The 24646-nt window shown below is 40.9% G+C and overlaps 1 long non-coding RNA gene across 3 annotated transcripts in view; it reads right to left on the bottom strand.

Moving 5' to 3' along the window:
• Positions 1–24646, bottom strand: part of LOC308631712 — an 895537-nt gene that overhangs the window by 111746 nt on the left and 759145 nt on the right. For all 3 annotated transcript variants that reach the window (XR_014018316.1, XR_014018317.1, XR_014018318.1), the window contains one exon: positions 18925–18994. This is a non-coding gene — a long non-coding RNA (uncharacterized lncRNA). The remainder of the gene's footprint in view (positions 1–18924; positions 18995–24646) is intronic.

Genomic DNA, 24646 nt, shown 5'->3' with positions numbered 1-24646 from the left:
ACTCAAAAGTTTACATGGTTATTTTGAAGTTTTTGGTCATTCTTTTCTTTATTGTCACTGTCATCTACCAGTCAGTCCGGGAGAACAGCTTTGAATTAGTGGCAGCCCAGCAGGGAACAGAACTCTATTTGCCCTATGAAGACAGAGTTGATGTTCCTAAATATGATTAGGAAAATACTGCCACTCTTCCTAGGCTGTGGAAGATACTCTTGAAGGCATTGGGTAGGAGAGGGACATGTGTAAAGGATGGCAAGACATGTATCCAGATGACTGTAATTCAAGTTGTAAAGACTCTGAGAGGCAATAAAAAATGGGATTGAAGCAGTCTGGCTTGGGGAATCAATCACATGGTTCCCTTCCCCCCACTTCTTTTGGACAACTAGAATTGATTTCTCTAGAATCACCTGCCAGCTTTACACTGTTATTGCCATGTGCATCAGATGTTTTTAATTCTGCAGGTATAATCATGAAGGTGATTCAGAGTGAGGGCTTCTTTTCTTTTTTCTGGGGAGCAGAATGAAAGGGAGATAAAAAGGTCGTAAGGAATGTGCTAAGGTCCTAAGGAATTTGTAATAGTCCCCTTGGAAGGCTCAGGGGCAATGGAGATACATGTTTTAGATGTATTATTAATTACGTGTTGGGTCTCTGGTTCTTTTATGCAATTCTTTCCCAAGCATGCTATCCCACTCTCTAGCCCTGGGTCATTATTTGTTTTAAAATCTTTTTTGAGGTTCCGCTTGGTGATGCACACCCGTCATCAGTAACTCTGTAGGCTGAGGCAGAAGGGACCAAGTTGGAGGCTAACTTCAGCAACTTTTCTGGATGCTGCCTCATGATAAAAGGACTGAGAATGTGGTTCAGTGGTAAAGCACCCTTGAGTTCAATCCCCAATATAGAACAACAGCAGCGAACCCATAAACTTTTGTTAAGGTGTAATTTACATATAGCATTCGTCCATTGCTAATGCTGCAATTAATTTTTTTTTGTCATTTTAAAGAGCTGTGATGTCATCACCACAGTGTAGTTTAGAACCTTTCATCACCTAAGCTGGTTACCTTATGCCTGTTCTCTGATAGAAAGTCTCTGACCCTGGAGCATGGAGGAGTCAGGGGCTGCCAGAGAGTTGCTTCGCGGTGCTGCTGGATGGAAAATAAAGAGGGGGGTTCAGTGTTAAGAGAGGTGGCAGGTGGGTAGGAAGAGAATCCTATCCCTTCCTAAGTGATCGCTGTAGTAGTGCTTCTCTTCCTGCTTTGACAGACACACAAAAAGAAGATGCTGCCTTAAGAGAGGAAGGGAAGCAAAGCTGAATGTTGGGAACTGCCTAACTGTTCTCTTAAGTTGCACTTGCAGGTGTCTGGTAGGCACTTCCTAGACTGGTGAAGAAGCATTTTGCTTTTGTGGTCTTATGACTGTGAGTGCAACGTTGTCTTTAAAATAAAAATTACCAAAACATTGCTCCATGCTCTTATTAATGAATGTTTCTTTGCTAGTAGGGCTGTAATTTTTGTTTTCAACTGCTGTTTACGTTGCATTCACTTGAAAAATTAGAAAAGTTTTGTTTTGGCTAATTGCCACAGATTTAGAACTTTGCTCTTATAATGTTGAATTGAAATCACGCTTTATTTAATTCCTGATTATTTGACTACTGCACCTCTGAAAAGTTCACTGTTTTGGGAGCCTTTATAGACAAGTAGAAGCGAGGAAATGACTTTGGCTAGTGCTGTGGTGTGGGAATAAATAATTTGCTTTAGAAAAAGCTGGTACTCAGGATATTGGAGTGCAGGGAGAGGCAGCAGCAGTGTTGTGTGTGGTTTTTCTTGTTCTAGACTCCCTGATTCTTTGCATTTGTACCTTTGGAATCTTCCCCCCTTAAATGCAGATACCTTGCCAACTCAAAACACCTTAGGTGATTATGAACTGTTGCAGACTTTTTGTGGGAAAACACAACTTAGTTATGACTTTTGCTGGAAGCTTTGTAAGGGTGTCACCTGGTGATGCTTTTTAGAAAGGAAAACCCCCGAAAGAGGAGGAGGTACCTGCACTGGGACAGAGGAAGGCTAGGCTAACAGTGCTTCCTGAGGATCCAAACCATGGCTTTACACTTTAGGTACTTGGTTTTGTTGTGTTTGTCTTTTACAGAAATACTCCATAAAATACATGGAAAAATTGCCTCTGTCTTCCAAATCATCAAACCTTATCAAACCTTTCAACCTCAGAGCTGGTACAAAAGCTGGTACAGTTTCAAAGATTACCTTATCCAGGAGTGGAGTGATAATTTATTTTGTGTTTGCTGTTGCATTGGACTTAACTGATTTATTGGTACTGACTTGATCCTGTGTGTACTTGATGACCTTAAAGTAAATTACCTGGGTAGTTGTGGTCATTTGACATGGTTTTATTGAGCATACCGCCATCTGGGCTCTGGGTATACAGTGGTATAAAGACAGACAAGGTCTCTATCCTCATGGGATTTGAAATACTGTGGAGAGGAAGAGAAGAAAAGCAAGTGGACAGAAAAATGAGATAACTTCAGCTGGCCACAAGTGCCGTGAAGAAATTGGTAGGATTAGGAACTGTGGAGTGAGGAAGATCAGGCAGAGACCTCCTTTGGACCAGTGTTGAGGTATGCATTTTCACTGTTAGGAAATGGGCTACTTTTATTTTGATGCTTGAGGATAATTAAGGTGTAGTTTTACCTGTGCAGGTTAGCTCATTTCGTAGAGCTGCAGTATTGGTGCAGAAGCTACTAAAGTGAGTTGCATGCTGTAGACTAGGCTCAGACTAACCAGTTTCTATTAGTCATTGAGTTGGGAGGGTGTGAACGGATTCATTTATGTATTATTTACATGGCATACATTGGTTGTGTACTTCAGTAGGTGTGAAGAAACTCTAAGATTTAGAAAATTGTCAAGCAACCGAAGTTATTTTTTTTTTAAGTTGTAGATGGACACAATATCTTTGTTTTTATTTGTTTATTTTTATGTGGTGCCGAGATCGAATCCAGGGCCTCACATGTGTGAGGCAAGTGCTCTACCATAGAGCTACAACCCCTGCCCCATAGTTTATTTTTTATTTTTTTAAAGAGTTGTTTGAATTGAACGTGCATGTATCATGAGTTTAAAGATTTGCTGCTCTTTCACAAGGTGATTGTGTGTTTATAACTGGGACCAGATTCTGCATCAGATTCTTAAAGAGAACATTCCCAGAAGCCCTTGTACTCTGCCACCTGCCCCTGCTCTCCTGACTTGTAGCACAGGAGATAAGGCTTTGCTTGTTTTTGAATTCTCTTTGAATGGAATCTTAAGAGTATACACAGTGTGGTTCTGGCTTCTTTCAGTCATAGTGGTGTTTGCAAGACTCCTATCTGTTGTGTGCAGTTCTGATTTTCCCAGTTTTATCCCTAAGAATCTCTTAAAGCTCACTCTTGGCATGCAGACCCTTGTTTACACATTGTAGAGGGAGGACCCCTCCCGCCCTCTTCTCTAACCTACCTCCTGGCAGCACAGCACCCAGTGTGAGAGGAGCGGGGCCTGGTGTGTAAGACTTTGCAGTGGTCATAAAGGGAGTCAATCATGGCCTCTCATCAGTAGTATGTTCATCAGTCACTTCAGTTTTAAGGCATTGGTTAAATAAGTAGGAAACTCCTGCTTTCAGGGAACTTAACAAACTTGTTGGAAAGTTAGTGTGTAAGAAGATGGCCAGTGGTGGATAGCACCCTGGATGAGAGTGGAGCGAGTTGAGTCCAATGTAGAGACAGAGAGTGCTTTTTTTTTTTTTTTTTTTTTTTAAAGTAAGTGCTTTTTGAAAGAGGGCAGAGAGAAACTTTGGGCCTCCCTGATTCTTGCATGTCAGATTTGTTCCGTAGGCAGATACAAGTTACATAGTTCTTTTTTTAAAAAAAAAAATTTTAATATATTTTTTTTAAGATAGAGTGAGAGAGAGAGAGAGAATTTTAATATTTATTTTTTTTTTAGTTTTTGGCGGACACAACATCTTTGTTTGTATGTGGTGCTGAAGATAGAACCCGGGCCGCACGCATGCCAGGCGAGCGTGCTACCGCTTGAGCCACATCTCCAGCCCCTAATATTTATTTTTTAGTTTTCGGCGGACACAACATCTTTGTTTGTATGTGGTGCTGAGGATCGAAGCCAGGCGAGCGTGCTACCGCTTGAGCCACATCCCCAGCCCAGTTACATAGTTCTTTGCCCACTCCTCTCCTGTACCTTCATCACTCTATTCAGATGACATCATCCACACTTTTTACTTCTCCCGTGTCTGCCCAGGTACTACTTACCATCCACCCATCACTACCTCCGCCTGTGTACATAGGGTTAGAAAAGCCACTGCGTCTTGGGTTTCTTACTTGGGCCACTTAAAGACAGTTCTTACCCCACAGGTTGAAAAGCTGAATTAATGTAAAAGTGTTTTCTCAAATGCCAACCAGAACATTCCAGTTCCTGGTTAAAATTATGACCTGGTTCTCATTGTTTTTAGGATAGAATTCAAATCCTGAGTATCACGAAGAGCCTTGGGATTGGGTTCCTTTCCTCTGTCTTTGTTTAGAATTTCTGTGAGCAGCCCACCACTACCTCATTTGCCCTCCACATACCTAGTATGGTGTGTTCTGAGTGTGGACTGTGGGGTCTCACTTGCATGCCTTCATGCTCTTCTGTGGTTTCTTTTGAAATGAATGCATGCACTCCCTCCCTTCCTTCCTTCCTGGATTGAACTCAGGGGCACTCGATCACTGAGCCACATCCCAAGCCCTATTCTGTATTTTATTTAGAGACGGGGTATCACTGAGTTGCTTAGGGCCTCGCCTTTGCCGAGGCTGGCTTTGAACTTGAGATCCTCCTGCTTCAGCCTCCCTAGCTCCTGGGATTTCAGGCATGCGCCTCCACGCCTGGCCTTTTCCTTTCTTCTTGTGTTCTGACTAGATGTCTCTCTGTCCTCTCTCAGGCCTCAGGAAGCCTTTCTTTCCCCTGCAGTCATGCATACCTCTGTCATAACACTTGAACTATATTTATGGGATCTTCAGTGTGCTTCTGTTGTGTTGTCTCATCTTGAGGGCAGGACTTTTCTTTTGTGTCTTTATTTTCCTATGTTTATTACAATGCCTGGCACTTGGTAGGGGTTCAGTAAATACATACTGTACAGAATAAATGAGGACTGGAAGAAAAGAGTTCCAGAAAGAAATCTAATGCTGTGGGGGGATGTACCGCCGATCCCAACTTTTGGGGAGGCTGGGGTAGGAGGACACATTGAGCTCACAAATTGGAGCCCTGCTTGGGCAATATAGTGAGACCCTGTGTCTCTCACCTCCCATCCCCCCAAAAGCTCTATTAAACGTTCTTATATATCATATATTAGGGCTGTCATCTTGTGTGTTTGTTTAATGTGACTGGGTTAGGCACAGGTGGTCTTTATGAAGTCTGGGTAGTATTCCTGTTTTTCTGATTTTGTTTTCTAAACAAGTTCTTGAAATTAAAACAGGATTACAGATGTGGGGGCTGTAGACTGTGCATTTAACTCACTTCCTGGAGTGGGGTTTTTGAACTTCAGATCATTGGTGTGTTTACCTAAGTAACATTAATTGTGAAAAGCCTTATTTCTGGTTGTCCAGTTCGTGGTGTCAGTAGCCAGAAATCACGTTGGAAAGTCTGGTTGGTAATAATGAAGCAAGGGATTGATCCTGTGGTACAAAACCTATTTTGGCGGGTACTAAGGAACTGAAGTTGTATATTTGTTTGTTTTTTTTTTTTTTTAAAGAACTTCTGTTTAAATTTTTTTTTAAGAGAGAGAGAGAGAGAATTTTAATATTTATTCTTTTTTTAGTTTTCAACGGACACAACATCTTTGTTTGTATGTGGTGCTGAGGATCGAACCCGGGCCGCACGCATGCCAGGCGAGTGCGCTACCACTTGAGCCACATCCCCAGCCCTGAAGTTGTATGTTTGTAAACTGTCACCTTAAGGGGACTTAATAATGTTTACAAAACATACTAAGTAGTGTTGGAAATGTTATGCTCTTGTTCTGCCCTAATAACTTCACTTGATGCTGGACCCTTTGTGCTTGATAGTTGGACCTTGGACACTGTGGACATCTGTCAAGTAATTTGGATTATTTCTGTTAAGTTGAAGTCTTGACTTGTGCAATTCATTCATTTATTTAGCTGTATTTTCATTTCCGTATAGTTAATTGACAAAAACAGTCAAATGTTGCCAAAATGAATTCTGAGTAAAGGTAATGCAGATGTACCACTGTACTACTCAGAAATCATGAGAGTTTGATGCTACTATCTCCTCTGCTTTCCTCCCTCTGTTTAAATTATCCTTTGGTTGGGAAGAGAAACTAGCAGAAGGGATATGTTTTAAAAAAAAGTGTCTTAAAACTTTCCAAAATATTTCTCTCTACAATTTAAGAGCACTAGCAATACAGACGAAGAGTCGCTTTGGCAGATTTTAGAGGGGGCAAGAAATGAAGAGTGGCATCCTCCAGTTTCAGCAGCATATTGGGTCTTCCACCAGGCATGGTGGTTAGTCATGGGCTACAGTGAACCTGGTGACTGCTTTCTTCTAAGAACAGATGAGATGTCACATGAGGGTTTATAGCTACCCTTTTCATGCTTTTACAAAACTAAACCTGATTTAATATCATAAATGCTGCAAGAGTGGTCAAAGTCATAAGAAGTAGGAATCCAACTTCTTTCAGCCAAAAGACAAGACAGTTTATGGTGCACATGGCCAGTAATGAGGAGGTCCATATCCATTTGGACTCAGGGACTATCAAAGGAAGAACTACAAGAATCAGGTCTGCTGTCACTCGCCTAGTCCCTGGGCCACTCTTTGTTGCCTAGAGGTGGGGATTCTGTGACCAAACCACCTTACTTGTCTTCAGGGTGAGGGAGCTGGGACACTTGCTAGGTGGATGGACATTCCCACCACAGCTGAGCGCAGGTCCTCCAGGGTGGGAGCTGGATTCCATTTATCTTGTATCAGCTCGGCATCTTTGTGAACTATTTGTATATTTTTATTGTATGGGTAAAGGAAGAAGAAATATCAGTGAAGGCTGGTTAGAACCCAAAGAAGGTAATGTTCCATAGGTCATTTTATTTTGTAGTTACATTTGGTAAATGATTCCTTGTCATTTGTTTTGGTTATGAAGGTAACACATTTATTTTAGGAAGTATAGGGACAAAACAAAAAAAAATAAACATCACTCATAATCCTGCCATTGATAAATATTTTTGTTTATTGAGTAATTTATTTATTCACACGACTACAAATATCTGAGTGATGGCAGTTGAGTTTCTAAAGCAGTAGGTATTCCATGTGGGAATGGACGTGTCAGGCTATGTGTGATGTGAAACAAATTAAGTCTGATTTGAAGACTTCTGATCTGGTTCAGTCTGGATTCTTTAAGGAAGAAGAAGTTTGTGAACATTTTACAATTTTAGGATTTCTTTATTTGTAGAGAGCAAAGCAGGAATTAATTTTTTTTCAAGATTGTTTCATTTTGGGGGGAAAACTGAATAGTAAATTCTTAATTCAAAGGCATAATAATTTTGTCCAAACCCTTCACTAAAGAACAATTTTGGGTATGCAGATTTAATGTTTTCATTCTAGATGTGTTTAGAGTGCTAGTTCTGGGACCTTCATGTGCACCACAATCACCTGAAAGCTTTGGGCTTCGTTGTTATGTGTTTGTACATGTGCAGTTGGGCAGTTTCCTTCTCTACACCTCTCTGTTCTCTTCCTCCTTCTTCCCCGCTCCTTTCTTCTATTGGTCCTCCTTCTGTTTTCAGGAGGACCCCCCCACCTTTTTTTCCTCGCTCTCTTCCACATTGGAGAAAAAACATCCACAGCTTGACCTTCTAAGTTTGGCTTATTTCTCATAACATAATGCTTTTAGTTTTCCATCCATTTCCTCGTGAATGACATAATTTCATTCTGTATGGCTAAATAAAACTCCATTCTGAATACCGAATTTTCTTTACCCATTCCTCCATTGACAGACACCTAGACTGGTTCTGTATTCGGTTGTTGTTGTAAATTGTGCTGCTATAAACATGGATATTCGTGTATTGCTATAATAGTATGATGGCTTTAATTCTTTAGGATTAAATATGGAGGAGTGGTGTAGCTGGGTCATATGGTGGTTCCATTCATAGTCTTTTGAGGAACCTCTATACTGATTTTCATAGTGGTTGTACTAATTTATGGTCCCGCCAACAGTTGAGTATTCTTTTTGCCCACATCCTCTCCAGTATTATTCTCTGTGTTCTCCATTCTAACTAGACTGAGATGAAATCTCAGTGTTTTGATTTGCATTTCTCTGATTGCTTTGAACATTTTTTCATATTTTTGTTGGCAATTTGTATTTTCTTCTTATGAGAGGTCTGTTTAATTCATTTGGCCATTTATTGATTGGGTTTTTCTTCCCTTGGTGTGGTAAGTTTTAGAATTCTTTATATATTCTGAGTATTCTCTGTTGGAAGAGGAGCTGGCAAATATTTTCTCCCTTGTTTCGCTCATTTTCTTTGCTGTCAGAAGCTTTTTAATTTGATGCCATCCCATTTATCAATTATTGTATTAATTCCTGAATTTTAGGAGTTCTGTTGAGGAAATTGATACCTGTGCCTATGTCAGAGTTGACCCTCTGGTTTCTTCTAGCAGTTGCAAAGTTGCAAAGTTTCTAGTCTAATTCTTAGGTCTTTGACCATTTTGAGTTGACTTTTGTGCAGAATGTGAGGGATCTAGTTCATTCTTCTGCATATGAGCATCCAGTTTTGCCAGTATCATTTGCTGTCTTTTCAGAGTCTTGTTGAACAGACATTGCTGAATGTCACCTTGGAATTTACTGGTGTAGGGTCTGAGAATTTGCATTTCTAGTAAGTTTGCAGGTAGTGTTGATTCTGCACTTTGGGAAACTACTGGTTTACATGACCTTAGGCTCTCCTAAAGAGCAGCCGGTTTTTCCGGGCAAGTTTGTTTATTTACTTGTTTATTTTTTTGGTACTGGGGATTGAACCCAGGGGAACTTAACCACTGAGCCACATCCCCAGCCCTTTTTATATTTTATTTAGAGAGACAAGGTCTCACTGAATTGCTTAGGGCCTTGCTAAATTTCTGGGGTTGGTTTTGTATTTGTGATCCTCCTACCTCAGCCTCCCTAGCCGCTGGGATTGCAGGTGTGTGCCACCATTCCCAGCAAAGGTTTTGATTGTATGGAAACATGATGTGTTGGTATTTCAGAGTGAACTTATTTAAGTGGTCAACATTTTAGGACCATATTATTGACCTAGGTTGGCATTGGAGGTGATACCTTAATGAATTAATATTCTGTGCAAAGTATAGGAATATAAATTGGGGGGCCATATCAGTTCTACCCTGGTGTCTTTTCTGCATTGTAGAGTCAACTGTTACCTTACTTTACTAACACTTTGATTTCAGATAAAATATATTTTTTAACAAATCCTGTTTCTGGATGGAACCAGGTTTTATAATCAGTAAACCGACATTCTAGTAAAAATCTGGCAAATAATCTGAACAAGTAATCATTAGGAAAAAAAATACAAACTTGAGAAATTATTCAGAGAGATACAAAATAAGATTAACATTTTGGCCAATCAGATTGTAAAGACTAAAAAATAATTTTAGTGAGGTTTGGAAATGGGCATTCTCACCTTCAATGGATACATAAATTGATTAAGTTTTTGGAGGCCAGTATGGCAGTTGGTATCAAATGCTTGTAAAATATTTGTACCCTGTGACCCAACAAAAAATGATTTCTAGGATTTTGTGTGACCACATAAATTCCTCAGTATATAACAACAAATTGAAAATTACCTAAGTAAGGATCAGCCCAGAGTTGTTAAAAATATGGAATATTCATGATAGAATATTTTGCAGCTGTTAAAAAATGTTTCGAGATTTGTCATACATGGCTGATGAGAATGTAGAACAGTATGCTTTACATTCTGGAAAATAGTCTGGCAGTGTCTTAGAACCAAACAGTACTTACCATGTGACCCAAGTGGTCACACCCCTGGATGTTTATCCCAGAGCAGTGAAAGCCTGGGTTCACACAAAATCTGGTCAATTTTTTTTTTTTTTTTTTTTGGTCATAGCCCCAAACTAGAAGTGACCTAGGTGTTCTTCAGTAGGTGACTAGAACATCTGTGCTGTGGAATGCTATTGAGCAATACCGAGGGACATGTACTGATTATTAGTATAACTTGGATGGACCTCAGGGGTCTTTTGCAGAGTGAAAAGAGCCAGTCGCAAAGATTTTGTAGGGTGCCATTGCCATTCTTGAAATGACAGAATTCCCAATGCTCCGGGCTGGTGGAGGGACTGGGAGAGGTGGGCATGAGTTAAAAAGGCTGGCGTTCACGTGATATGTGTCTTGGTTGTGGTTGTAGTTTTGTGAATATACAGGTGTGAAGAAATGGCTTGAGTTGGTGAGGAGGATTGAGAGGTTGGATGCAGGTAGCTGAGTAAAGTCGGGAGGCGTGAGCTCTGGTGGTCCACCACGGTAGGGGACTGGTGTTCACCACTGTTATTTCCAGAGAAGTGTAAGAGAGGAGTTCAGAGGTTCTTAAAGAAATGACATAATTTGAGGCGATGGAAATAGTATAATCACACTGACTTGCTCGTTGTACATTGCACACAGGTGTCAAATTATCCTCATATCATATAAGTCTGTAAAGTTATTGGGTCTAAAATTATTCTTGAGATGGTAAAGCACACATAAAATGGCAGAGAATTATTTACACATATACCATAGTCAGTTTCCTGGTTTTGACATTTTACTATAATCCAGAAGGTGCACATTGTGAGGAAACTGGGTGGAAGTTACATGAGACTTTTCTGTATTATTGTTGTAACTTACTGTGAGTCTGATTATTTCAAAGTAAGTTAAACTGTTTAGAAAGAATATGTAATGATGGAGGCAAGTATTTATAGTATAATAATTAGAAAAGGCAAGTTTCAGAATGATAAAACTATGGTCCCACTTTAATCTCAATATTTCGTACCATTCAACCTAATATGAGTATTAGTATTCCTAATATTAGTATTAGGAATGATTGATCAAAATAATAACTATCATCGAGAGAAACGGTGCTTCCCCCCCCCCCCATAATTTCTGTTGGTATGTCTGTATCACATTTGTAGTTGGGAAGAAAGCAGTTATCAGAGATTTTTAAGAAAATTATTTTGAGACATTGAAATTTAAGTGAAACTGTTTCTGCCTGAAGACTAAAATTGTTTTTATCAGTTATACTGAATTAAACTATAAAACTGGGTGTGGTGGCGCATACTTGTAATCCCAGATACTTGGGAGGCAGAGGCAGGAGGATCATAAGTTTGAGGCCACACTTGGAAATTTACCAAGATACTGTCTCAAAAAATTAAACAGAAAAATGAGGGCAGGCATGGTGGCACACACCTGTAATCCCAGTGGAGGAGGTAGAAGGATCGCTAGTTCAAAGAGTCGGCCTCAGCAACTTAGCGGGAACCTATCTTTAAATAAAATAGAAAAAAGGGCTGGGGATGTGGTACTCAGTGGTTAAGTGCCCTTGGGTTCAATCCCCAGTACCAAAAAAAAAAAAAAAAAAAAAAAAAAAAAACACACACAAAAAACCCCACCAAAAAACAAAAAAAGTAAAAACAGTTGGGGATATAGCTAAGTGGTAGAGCACTGCTGGGTTTAACTCCCTATACCATGGAAATAAACCATTAACATTGGAAAGTGTCTGAATGAATTGAATATGTTGTATTTGAGTTTGAAATTTCATTACAAGATATGTAGATGATGTTCTGAATCAGTGCTATCCAAGTAGACATATTGCAGACCATGCATGATTTTGAACTGCAGGAAGTACGAAGCAGGTGAAATTTATATATTTTGTTTAGTCAGTTATTTCCAGAATGTTATCGTTTCAACCTGTAACCAATAAAAAATATCATATTTTATAGTTTCATAAAAGTCTTCATAATCTGGTGTATGTTTTGTAATTACAGCTCTTAATTCAGACAGGCTACATCTCAAGTGTTCAATGGGAATGTTTGACTAGTGGCTGCCATATTGGAGAGGAAGAGTAATAGTCGAGAAAAAGTGTTTTGGTGTCAACCTCAGTTTGAGCAACAGTAGCTCTGCTGTTGGCCTAGTGACCTTGGTCAGGTTACTTGAGCCTTTTCTTTCATTTTTCATGTATAAAATATGGGCATCAACTTCTCTGTAGGGATTATGTAAAGATAAATAAGGCTGGGCATAGTGGTGCATGCTTGTAATCCCAGACTTGTTGGGAGGCTGAGGCAGGAGGGTCACAAGTATGAGGCCCGAAACAACTTAGTGAGACCTTGTCTCAAAATAAAAAAGAAAGGGGCTGGGGAAGTGGCTCAAGCGGTAGTGCGCTAGCCTGGCATGCGAGCACCACATACAAATAAAGATATTATGTCTGCTGAAAACTAAAAAATAAATATTAAAAAAATTCCCTCCTCTCTCTCTCTCTCTCTCTCTCTTAAAAAAGAAAGAAAGAAAAAAGGGCCGAGGATATGGCTCAGTGATTAAGCACCCCTGGACTCTCTCCTCTGTAACTCCCCCCCCCGCCCCTAAAAAAAGAAAGATTGAATGATTGTAGTGTACTTAGCATATGACCTGGCACAGAATACATACTGTAAACAATATGAAGCGCGATTGGCGTATTTATTTACATATTTATTTATTTTTGCTGTTTTTGTGAGTGAACTGAGGGCCTCCTTCATGATGCTGGACAAGTGCTCCACTGTTAAGTTACACTTCCTGTCTTTTCAAAATTTATTTTGAGACACTATCTTGTTAAGTTACTGAGGCTGGCCTGGAATTAGGATCCTCCTGCTTCAGCCTCCTGAGTAGCTGGGATCATGGGTGTGTACCACAAATGTGTGGTGCATGACCTAATTCTCATTTTCCAGATGTAAAGCTTGGGGCCTCAACTTGTAGAGTATGACTTGACTGAATGGCCCTTCAGCATTTAGATGGTTAGGCCATCCCGAGATGCTTTGTTTGCATAGTGCTTTACATTTTGCATGCCAGCTGTGTGTGTTCTCCCAGTATAATATTCAGAGCCACCTGAGAGGTAGTAGTTATTAATTTTAAATGGAAGAAGCGGAGGCTCAGAAGTGTCAACTTTGATTTCTTACTAGGTAAAGTAGAAAAAACTGACTGAATTAAATGGACAAGGGAGCTTGATTACCAGTGTTCTCATCTCCTCCTTTTCCTTCCATCCTTATCCTTTCAAGGGAGAAAGGATCGCCCTCTTTCAGGCCCATTTGAATTAGAGGAGGACAATAATATAATGCCAGTAGAGTGGTTACTTGCTCAGATTTTTAGCCTAATTGCATCACTTGTAATGTATAAAGTGAGTGGAGGCTGTCTAGATTGACGTATTTTGCTTTTTGCTGTGTTTCTCTTTATAAAGTTCAGGGTTTCTCATCCTGTCTCTTAGATTTACCCATAAACACAGACTGAGAATATGGAATATATACTCACTGTCTTAAATCAGGTTCCTAGAAGTGTTGTTCGACACTTGACTACTTTTAAAATTATACAACTTTTTGAAAGAACATTACATGTCACCATGAAATTCCTGGGCAAGTAGTGATTTTGAATGATCGACTTTGCCCAGGCTGGAGTGCCTTGTGCCAGAGTCAGATGGAGCAGGTATCACTGGCTTTCAGACTCTGTGCTCCAGGAGGAAGGCTCTGCACTCCTTTGTATGCAGGACTTAGCTTTATTTCCAAGCCCTTCAGTTAAAATATTGAGCAAGCCATAGCATGTCTACTTTGTTCTTGGGTACCGTGGGACATTGCGTGTCAGTGAACAGCTCAATGTTGGCAAGTCTTGGTGTGCACCCTAGAAGCGTATTTGTAAGAAGGGGAATCATACTTTGATGCTCAGGATGAGAGTGATAATAGGGAAGGTAGGTAGGTAGAGTGTTATTTGATGCTTGGTATTCAGATTTACCCCCTTTTGGATCTGTATGATTGGCCTGGCAACACCTCCCTTTCTGCCTGTTTATCCTTTCTATTGGTTGAGAACTGGAGTTCTTACATGGAGCATCCATAAGATCCTCTACAAAGAATTCATAATTTCTCATCTTTTTGAATCTTAAATTCTGTGTTTGTTTTTTTTTTTTTAACTAAAGGGTATAAGAACTGTGAAACATGACTATCTAATGGGCTTTTGGGGAGAAATTTTATATAATGGAATCATGTTTCAAAGATTTTTGTTTTAGAAGGGGAATCTCCGTGTTCAAGATTTCTTGTAAGTTTCACTATGTACAGTTTCTGTTACTGCAGGCAAGTTGTGAATAAAAGCTTTAAAATACCACTATTGTAAGATGAAACTTTTTATATGTACAGAGGTATATGCTAGGTTGGGATTTAAATTTGAAATGAAAAGAACTGGTTGATTTCTGTCTTTCCCAGATTTGAAATACTGAGATTTGTCAGTTTTGGCAATTTATAGTAAAATGAATCTTAAAATACCATGGTGCTAAATTACTTGTGTAAAAACATGTAAAAATAATTTATTTGTAGCCTGGTATGGTGGCGAGTGTCTGTCCCAGTGGCTCAGGAGGCTAATACAGGAGGATCACAAGTTCAAAGCCTGCCTCAGCCAAAGTGAGGCCCTAAGCATCTCAGTGAGACCCTGTCTCTAAATAAAATACAGGATAGGGCTGGGGCTATGGCTCAGTGGTTGAGTGCCCCTGAGTTCAATTCCTGATCCCCCCCTAATATATTTGTAATGTAGTCCACCCAGTGATGTATAAATGGATATTTATTTGTGCATTTTGGGATCACTGAAAATTTTTGGTAGTGTTGAGTTTATATGTAGCTGAATATATAGTTGTAGGTAATGTTTTGTTTTTGGAATTCTTGTCTTTGATTTTCCCATTCTAAGAAATTTAACTGATTGTGGTCTGACTCAAAGCTAAATTCAGTCTTTTAGGATCTCTGAGATGGGGGAGTCACGGCAGAGCAAAAACCTGGTGTGGAAGGCAAGTGTGTTTTTAAATATTAACTGGTGGATTGCAGCCCTAAGGCAATGCATATATAGAACTTTGTTACATTATTTAATTAAAAGAATGACACTGATAAATTTTTCTTTGAAAAGAATTTTTATTATTGAAATAGTTAATACTGAATTATGCCCACAGCAAAGCTTGGTTCTAATAGAACAGGTGTACATTACATGTTTTTCTTGCTTAGCATTTATTGAACCTGTTTATTGGGTGTCCGAGGTGCTGTGAGTGTAGCCGACTAGGAAGGGGCTCTGCTCATTAAGAACAGTGGGGCACAGTTCATGGAGACCTAAGCAGTGATCTTGCAGCCTGGCCAGTGCTAATAAGGGCCACCATTTAAGGGCATTTAACAGAATAGACACTGTTTCATGCATTTCTCATTTAATCATTAGAAGAATGAGGTATGCATGGCTTGGTCCCCATTTTACAGATGAGAAAATGAGATTTGGAGCTCACATTCCTAACCCCAGATCAGTAGAGTTGCACTTGACTTGGTCTTTTCCAGCTTCATAGGATCACTTGTGTCATTTAGTCTTTTTATCTGATAATGGCATTATCATCCACACAGTGGAACAATTTGTAGACACCTGTAGCAGATACCAAATGTCACTGGTTTTTATTCCTCTGATACTATGGCTGCTACTACCTTATTTTAGGTCCTCATTATTTCACTTTTAATTTCAGTACAGTTCAATTAATTTTGAGCCTCTGTTGCCCAGATCTGGACCTGTCCTGTTGCAGTAACCTTGAGCCTGGTCTGCCACGTCCAGTCTTTTGTGTTGCCCAGAGATAACTCTAAAGAAAATGTAAATCATGTCACCTGTCTGTGCAACTGCTGTGGGTGCTATCTCACTGCTCAGCGAGGTCTTGCTCTTCTTTGCATGCACTTTTTGGTCAAGCTGATGATGTTCTTGGGTACATGTGCTTTTCTGCCACCATGCTGCTTGCCACCTAGGTGTCTAACTGTGAAAACTGCAGGTAAACTCCAGCATCTGCTCCAAGACCCAGCTCTTATTACACTGTCTTTGGATTCTTCTTTCATCATTAACACTCTTTTGTGGGGGGCAGGGGTGCACTGTCTCCAGCATGGCCTGAAAATCATTTCTTCCTGGAATTTCTTGTTTACATTTGCTGCCCCAGAAACCCTCAGGAACAGAGACAGTGACCTATTTTTGTTAAATCTCCAGTGCTTACTGAAGTGCGTGTTTTGTATTCAATATAATGGACAATCTATTTCTCTGATCTCTTCTTTAAGTACTCTTTTTAAGAAACTAAAATTAAGGCAGATGTTGATTAGCCTTCTCTGCAGATGGGTTGTGGTCACTTAGAAAACCTGAATGCCTTGGAAATACTGCCACTAGTTCCTTCCTCACTCGAGGTTCTAATTTTACTCTTTGCTTTGACTCTAAGATGGTTCCCATGATCAGTTTCCCTTCCACTACATTTTTTAAAGGAAGAAATTTAGGTAGGAAAGAATGATATATACCTAAATTGCCTTCTAAAAGTCTGTTTCTAAACCGTGTTGGAATATCACCTTTACTCTTCTCGGTGTTTAGTTCTCTTACCCACACAATGAAGAAAGAATCTGCACGTCTCTACTTTTTGCTCCAAGATCTTTTTAGTTATATTATAAACCTTATGTGGAAAGTTTGATTTTTTTTTTTTTTTCATCATCTTATAGTGAAAAAGTGATATTCTGAGCCTAGGACCGCTCTGGACATTTTTATGAAGAGTAAGCAAGTAATTAAGCTTGATTGAGATACACTAAGTATATTTATTATTATACAATATTTAATATGTTTGTAATACATATTTATTCTAATGCTAGTACAATCCGGTTATTAGAAATGTAGACTTACCAGTGTCTCGTTGAGGTCTGTTTTCTATCTTTACTCTGTTCAGACACTGATAGCAAAGGAAATTTTTTAAAGTCTATAATTTCTCCATTTAAGACTTCCAAGTAAAGACGATATTGTTGCTATTTGAGTTTCTTTTTTGAAATTGCTGTCTGAAGATCAAGTACAGCAATGTAGATCTGACATGAGATTTGCAGATTTTTGTCATCTTTTTTCTCCCTTCATGCTGAATATCTCAGTGATGTCCCACTTTGCTTTTAGCTCACTAGTACTAATTATCAAAGTGGAAAATAGATCTTGAGTACATACTATTTAAAACAAGGAGAAAGTCTGTTGAAGGAAGGAATACAAAATCTGCTCTTATTATGGCGTGGGGACTGACTGGATTTCTTTCCCCTCTCAGCATCTGCACTTGCCTGGGCAACACGGAGACACTGAGTTTAAAGTGAGCCTCTGGTGGGTTTCAGAACAAGGAACAAGCTAAAGAGAGCATTTGATTATTTTTCCTGACTCCTTGGCATTTCTGTGCATCAGTTGTCTTCTCGTCTTCCAGTCTGCTCTTTGCAAAAGTGTCCTGGTCTTTTGAGCATTGTGTAAAGTAGAGTAGAAGAAGGGGGTTAAGGAGGAGGAAGAGAGGACAGGAAAAGGGAAAGACAGTGGAATGAACTCAGTCAAACTTCTGTGTGTGTGCGCGTGCCGGGGTGTAGGGCACTGTGGATCCTGGCATCTGGTGTATCCGCAGTAGACTAATTGAAAAACAAACAAACAAGCAAAACTGAACTAAATGGATTGAAGGAGAATCCGTGGAGTAGGAGGAGGGTAGTGGGGAGTGCTCGGGGTAGAATTGCAGCTGGCTGTGTTCCATGGTTTTGTGATTATGCCAGGGAGTATCCTGATGTTGTGTATAACCAAAAAACATTTTTAAGATGCTATTGATGTTGAATTTATAAAGGTTGGGATTGTGGCTTAGCAGTAGCACATATGAGGCACTAGGTTCGATCCTCAGCACCACATAACAATAAATAAATAAAAGATATTGTGTCCATCTACAACTAAAAAAAAAGTTGAATTTATAAAATATGTTCTTATAAGGCTTAAAGATTGAAGTCATTTTTCATTTAACTTCAATTTTTTTGAAGAAATTACTACATGCATACTAGGGTGCATCTGCATTAGGTGTCCTTTGCACCATAGAGTATTTCTCCTGACAGTAACAGGGTCTCCCACTGACCAAGGCAGGGCCAGTGACACAGTAAACAAATTTGAATGTAGTTTCAGACTTGAAGAAGTTGAGTCTGCAGTGCACCCAGAGGAGGTAAGTTGTGCTAAGCTGGGGAAGTGTTGTAAAGCGATGCCCCTGCACACCCATGGTGCTCCATAATCAGCTGTTGCTGATCATCCTGGGAGACCTCAGCTTCCTCTGACTTTTTTTCTGAAGGTAGTGTAGTGAATTGAGGGTACAGATAGTACCTGGCAAGGGAGTGTGGAGATCCTTGGGCTCTCTGAGGGCTCTGCCCCAAGCACCCTGTGTCCACCAGCAAGTTGCCTGAGCTTCTCTGGCTTTTTTCTAATCTGTAAAACAAAAGGGTCAACTCCTGCCCTTTGGTATTCTGTGGTTCAGGCTGAGAAATGAGAAAGGCTGTGACACTCCATAAATAGGCACTGATCCAGTCAGTCCTCATGTGAGTTTACAAGCGCTGAGCTTGCGACATTACCTGCCACTCGCTTTTCATTTTTTAGTGACCCACACAGTTAGTAAACACCATCGTTCTTTCTTTCACTGATGGTAATGTGCTTTGCCTACCCAAATTATTTGGAGTTTTCACGTTTCTTTTTGGTCCCTCACTTTATACATACATGTAATACGTATTATTTACATGTTAGATTTGGTATATAATTTTTAAAGAAAAAAAAGCGTACATGTTCTGTACAGATGGGATTTTTTTAAAAAAACATTGTTGGGGGTTGGGGATGTGGCTCAGGCGGTAGCGCGCTCACCTGGCATGCGTACGGCCCGGGTTCGATCCTCAGCACCACATACAAACAAAGATGTTGTGTCCGCCGAGAACTAAAAAATAAATATTAAAAATTCTCTCTCTCTCTCTCTCTCTCTCTCTCTCTCTCTCTCTCTCCTCTCTCACTCTCTTTAAAAAAAAATCTGAATTCATGAATATAGACCCTATGAACAGGAAGGGCCAACTGGATGTATTTATAACAAAGCCTTTTTTTTTGTACTGGGATTTGAACTCAAGGGCACTTAACCACTGAGCCCCATCCCCAGCCCTATTTTGTGTTTTATTTAGAGACAGGGTCTCACTGAGTTGCTGAAGCGGACTTTGAACTTGCGGTCCTCCTGTCTCAGCCTCCTGAGCCACTGGGATTACAAGCATGTGCTTGGCTATACCAAAGCTTTTCTTTTTTTTATGTCATGTGGGGAAAAAAAAGAGGCTTTAGAGCTAAGTATGTGTGAAATGGTGTTGGTGGAGTGCCACTGAGCTTGACTTCCAGGTCAGGTCCTTTGTGAAGTCCTGTCCTGTTTGCCAGTACAAAGTTGGGAGTCCCTCTTGTGACACCCTGTGTAGGCTCCTGTCGCCCATACATGTCTTAAGAAGTGCCTCACGTTCCTGCCCCTCCATCCCTGGAGAGCAGGGCTTGTTAGATAGTCAGTACCTAACGCACATGGGTGAGAGTAGTGTGGTTCCTGTGCGCTCTTGCCGCCTGAGGACGGGCATGTATAGTGAGGTTGTGCTGTTGGAACGGCAGCTTGGTATTGGGCCCCCAGAACCCAGACCTTCACGGGGAGAGGAATATAGTTGTGTCCTCACTAACTCCAAGCCCAAACCAGCTGAACCCACGAGCACCAGCTGAACCCACGAGCACCACCTGACAGGAGCGCAGAGACACTAGAGCATGTTGTGAGTGGTGGAAGACCTAGGTGTATATAATTGCAGAGAATGAGCCAGCACAGTATTTAAAAACAGGTGGGAGAGCTTTGAAGGAGGGATGATGCTCTCAGCAGACCTGATTGGGAGTGCTTGCATCTTCACTGGCTGATGAGAGAGAGAGAGAGAGAGAGAGAGAGAGAGAGAGAGAATTTTTAATATTTATTTTTTAGTTCTTGGCGGACACAACATCTTTGTATGTGGTGCTGAGGATCGAACCCGGGCCGCGCGCATGCCAGGCGAGCACGCTACCGCTTGAGCCACATCCCCAGCCCACTGGCTGATGTCTTAAAAGGTCACTGTCATTTCTGAGCCTCTCATGCCATTTTCTCTTTTGTGACATTGTCCTTTTGAAAGGACTTCTTCAAAATAAATGGGGGAGTGTGGAAAATGAGAAAACAAAATAGATGTGTGAAGTGTAGAGAGAAACCTCACAGATCCTAGGTTTGAATAATTGAGAGGTATCTAGGGGCTAATAAAGCTTGGCACAGAGTGGTGTTGGGGTAAATCTCTGAGTCAGTAAAAGAGGCTTCAGGATGTAATTAACAAGATTGACAGAAGGAGTGGTCTGGGCAAAAGGTGCCCTTAAAGGAGGGCTGTAGCACCAATGGTACGCGGCGACACTGCACTGTGAAGGTCCAAGACCTGAGGTCTGGCTGGAAGTGCTTGTGGTGGGGACCTTCCTTTTGAAGGAGGTGAGAGTCTGATCAGTGAACATGGAAGAATGAACTTTGCCCCTCTTTCTGATAAGTAAGCACAGGTGAGGTGTACTTTGATCTATCCCAGGAGGTGTGATAATCATCATTATTGACGTTTTTAAAAGCCAGGCCCAATGCAAAGCATTTGAGGGGTGTTTTTGGTTTTTTCTTTTTTAACTTTACAGTAGCCACTGTAACCCTAAAGATGAGAACGGAAGCAGCCCATCCAGAAACACAGATAGTAGCCCCACGCTGTGACCCAGGAGGCAGTTCCAGGAAGCAGAGCAGGGTGGGCAGCTAGTAGCTATTGATAGAGGTTTGCTCCTTGCAACAGAGACAGAGCTGGTCTTACTTACTTTAGCAATGAGTACCTTGTTTTTGTTCTGATTGTTTACTGAAGAAGTTAAACCTTTAAGTTTGTTCTGTTGTGTGGAATAAGTGGTCTTACTGTTAGGAAGGATCACACTTTACTAACACACATTACCTGTTTAAAAAGAGAGCACTTGGATGGGGTGGGGTGGGGTGGTATTGTATTGAGAAAGCTGAACTTTTTGAGTAAAATAGCAGTTATATATTTTTTTGAAGGTAAAGTAAGTACTCTGTCCAGTAATTTAACTTCCCGCTTCATTGAACAACTTGATACTAAACACCCAAACAAGAAATGAGATAAAATTTTTATCATGTATTTGTACCCAGTGCATCTATTATTATTTTTTTTTTTCTCGTAGATAAATGTTTTGCTCTAGTGTCCTCAAGTCTCTACTTACATTCTGGCAGTTTTAATAGTTGGTTGACCTGTATTTGACTTGCTTTTTGGATTCTTGTAACTGTGACATGGTTGCAGCTTGAGAGATTCTGAATGCACTTTCCATCCTGATGCCTGGGACCCTGTGCCTGTCAAATCCTCAAGAGCTTTCTGCCTGGGGCATAACAAGCACATGTGAATCCAAGTACTTTCCTTTCTCTTGTTCTTTTTTTTTTGGGGGGGGGGATGGGGATGGGGATGAAAAGATGTGTCTCTTGGACAGATGTCACTCATTTCGTTTGATGCCAGTTTGAGGAATTTTACCCAAAAGCCTGGGTTTCAGCTGGAAAAATGCAGGGCCAAACTGCTTACTTTCAGGGTAGTTTTATTATCTGTCCCAGTACGCAGACCCGCTTGTGTTTTGACACCAACGTCCTTGTCTGGAAGGGTATGACTACAGTGAGGGTGGCTCCTCACCTGTGTGGGGACTCCAGCAGCTGGGCAAAGTCCAGGAAGAAGAGGAGGGAAACACACCTGGTGTGAGGAGTGTTGCAAAAAGCAAAAGGCAGTTTCTGAGCTTCGCCTGCTTAGGAGGCTGTGTGGAGCAGAGATCCATCTTCCCCAGGATAGTGTGTGAGAGAGTCCCCTGGGAACTGTTTAAAATACCCTTTTCTAGGTGTGCCTTCTCTCACAGCCCATTAAGTCAGAATTTCTGTGGGTGGGCCAGAGCATCCTGGCTCTTCTAAAACTTCCCCTGCTGATCCCTGCCGATGTGTGCTGTTGGATTTGCAAGCCATTGCTCTTTTAAGGGTGAGTGTGGGATCCTGTTGGATTTCCCACCAGTCTGCTTATTTCTTCAGTAACTTCAGAGTTTTGTTCAATAACAGGTGGTGATTTTCCTTCCTACCAGGACCCTATTTCCATATTTCCTTTGCCCCAGATCTCCCATCCTTGACACTTCCCTCCCCCTTAAACCTGGGCTTAAACAGGGGAGGGGAACACTTTCTTTGAATGTTGTCTTGTGTTTCTATCTTCCCTTCAGAACACTCCTCAGGTGCAGTCTTCTATGAACTTGCAATTACTGGCTTGCTTGGCTCCATTATTAAATCAACTCTACTGAGAGCAGGGTTCTGCCAGTTCTTACCTCTGTGTCTGTGTTTCTGGCAGCTCCACAGTGCTTGAGTCAGAGCATATGCTGATTGATGAAAAGTGCAAGGTTACTGGACCCAACTCCATGTGTGTGTAGAACAGAACTAGCAGGCTGCTGATATATATACAGCCATAGTGCAGAGTCCTGGGGCAGAAGCAGAGTGGGAGTGATGGCTAGCAGGCTGGTGAGCAGGAGCTCCTCAGAAAAGGGTCAGGCAGCCCCATCTGTTTGTTCTGGGTAAAGGGACCTTGCCGGAAAGGCAGGTATTGGATGGGCAGGTGTCAGGTTAGGCATGAGTTAAAAGATGCAGCTGTGGGATGAAAACTGGAGGTGGAGTAAATGAAGCAGTGTTGACGAAGAGTTATTTTTCAGAGGAACTGTTATCAAATGAGAGCCAGTGCTTGCTGTTACAGATTTTACCTGACTTACATAAGCTAGTTAGGGTTGGGTTTCTCCCTCTGACCCTTTTTCCAGAAGGAAGGGCTAAGCCAAGTTCTAAATGCCAGGAAAGCCACTTGTTCATTAATGATGCTTGCTAATTAATAGCAGATCAGTCGTAGGACAGATTTTTGATACTTTAGCACTTATCTATGACCATAATGTCAGGATGTTTATGAATGTTATAAGAAAAGCAGCATTATGGAATTTAAAAGCAACACCAGGGTTTTGATACACAATAAATATCAGCTAACCCTTTGACAAATCACTGAGCATCTGGATTTCATTTCCTTATAGAAGTGCACTGAATATATTTCAGCAGAAAGAGGCAACTGAACATGGTCACTTGTTGTCTTGTTATTTATTGTCTAGACTGACCTCACAGCTTCAAGAGAAAGATCATTGTGGCTGGCAGTTTTAATTGTGGATGGCCCCGGGCTCAGAATGCCTGGGATTGGCCAGTGTTCATCTCTGATGACTACCCTTGCAAGAAGCCTACGCCTATTTAGCGGGCTGTCCTCCACTACCAGGTTTGGAAGGCTTTTCTGTGATCCGGGTGGGCACCTGCTCTGAAAATTTGCCATACAGAATTTTAAGTGGCCAGGTTGTGGTTTTTATACATACATCAAGGTGGGCTCTCCAAATAAAATTAAAAAAAAAATAAAAGGAAGTTCCACCTGCAGTCTGCCCCGTGATGGGCAGGTGAGTGGCCTAGTTGGAGTGCCTTCGTGCACCTGCCTCTGTATCTGGTTTCCCATCTCTAGGACCTCAAATTCCTTCTTCCACCTGATTGTTCTATTCAGCTTTTTCAAAATTGTCAAAAAATGATAAGAAAGATTAGAGGCTATGTAGCACATTTGCCCCAAGGATCTCTTTCCTTGGGGATCAAGTGACTCTGCAGAAGCTGTGTAAAAGCCTGCTGGGTCTCAGAAGAGTCTGCAAGGACCAGTTGTTTCTTGGGTTAAGGAATGCCCGCCCCCACCCCCTCCCTCTCTCTTTGTCTCTGTTTTCATCAGCTACCTGCAGCCAACCTTGAAGTTCAACTACATTTAGCAGAAATGTTGACTCCAGCCCTAATTTCTTGGTTTTAGGCTTTCTTTGGTTGGTCGGTTTGGGTAAACCACTTCATCCTTTGTAAAACAATGGATAGGAATATTGGTTGGATTACATTTTAAGTTCCAAATAAGCTCATTTAAATATTAGTTTCATTTCCACTCTTTCATACATTTAGGTTCTTTTTCTCTTTCCTCAGCTTCATTAAAGTAATATATAGAATAAATTCATTGGAGGAGAGGTGATTACTCATGTTGAAATACTAAATTTATTTTTACGTTAAGAAAATGTGACTTTTCTTAAAGTATTGTTTTCCTAAGGTGCTTATAATTCAGTTTTTAAAAACCTTTACTTCGGTATGGACTTCTAAATACATTCACAACCTCATGCTGAGTATGTCTGAAATACTGAAGACGTCTAGCAGTTGGCATTACTCCGTGCACTTCGAGGAACCATCTTGATCTCCTGCTAGTTATCAGATGCTACACCGGAGGGAAGTGCGGTCTTCCCCAAGTGCTTGCAGCCACCATGCAGGAGACTGCAGCCCAGTGAATGTGAGACTGTATGGGATTTCACAACCAGCACCTGGTTCTCCATTTGTGCTAGCTGTAGCTGTTCCTGTTTCTTGTCCTGTGGGTGTCTTCATGGTCATTGGTTGGCCCACCAGACTGATTTCAAGGGCCTTCAGTGATAT

Source organism: Spermophilus citellus (genome assembly GCF_964194105.1).
Source record: "Spermophilus citellus genome assembly, chromosome: 12".
NCBI lineage: Eukaryota > Metazoa > Chordata > Mammalia > Rodentia > Sciuridae > Spermophilus > Spermophilus citellus.
The sequence above is the reverse complement of the archived record's forward strand: the minus strand, read 5'-3'. Positions and strand labels throughout refer to the sequence as shown.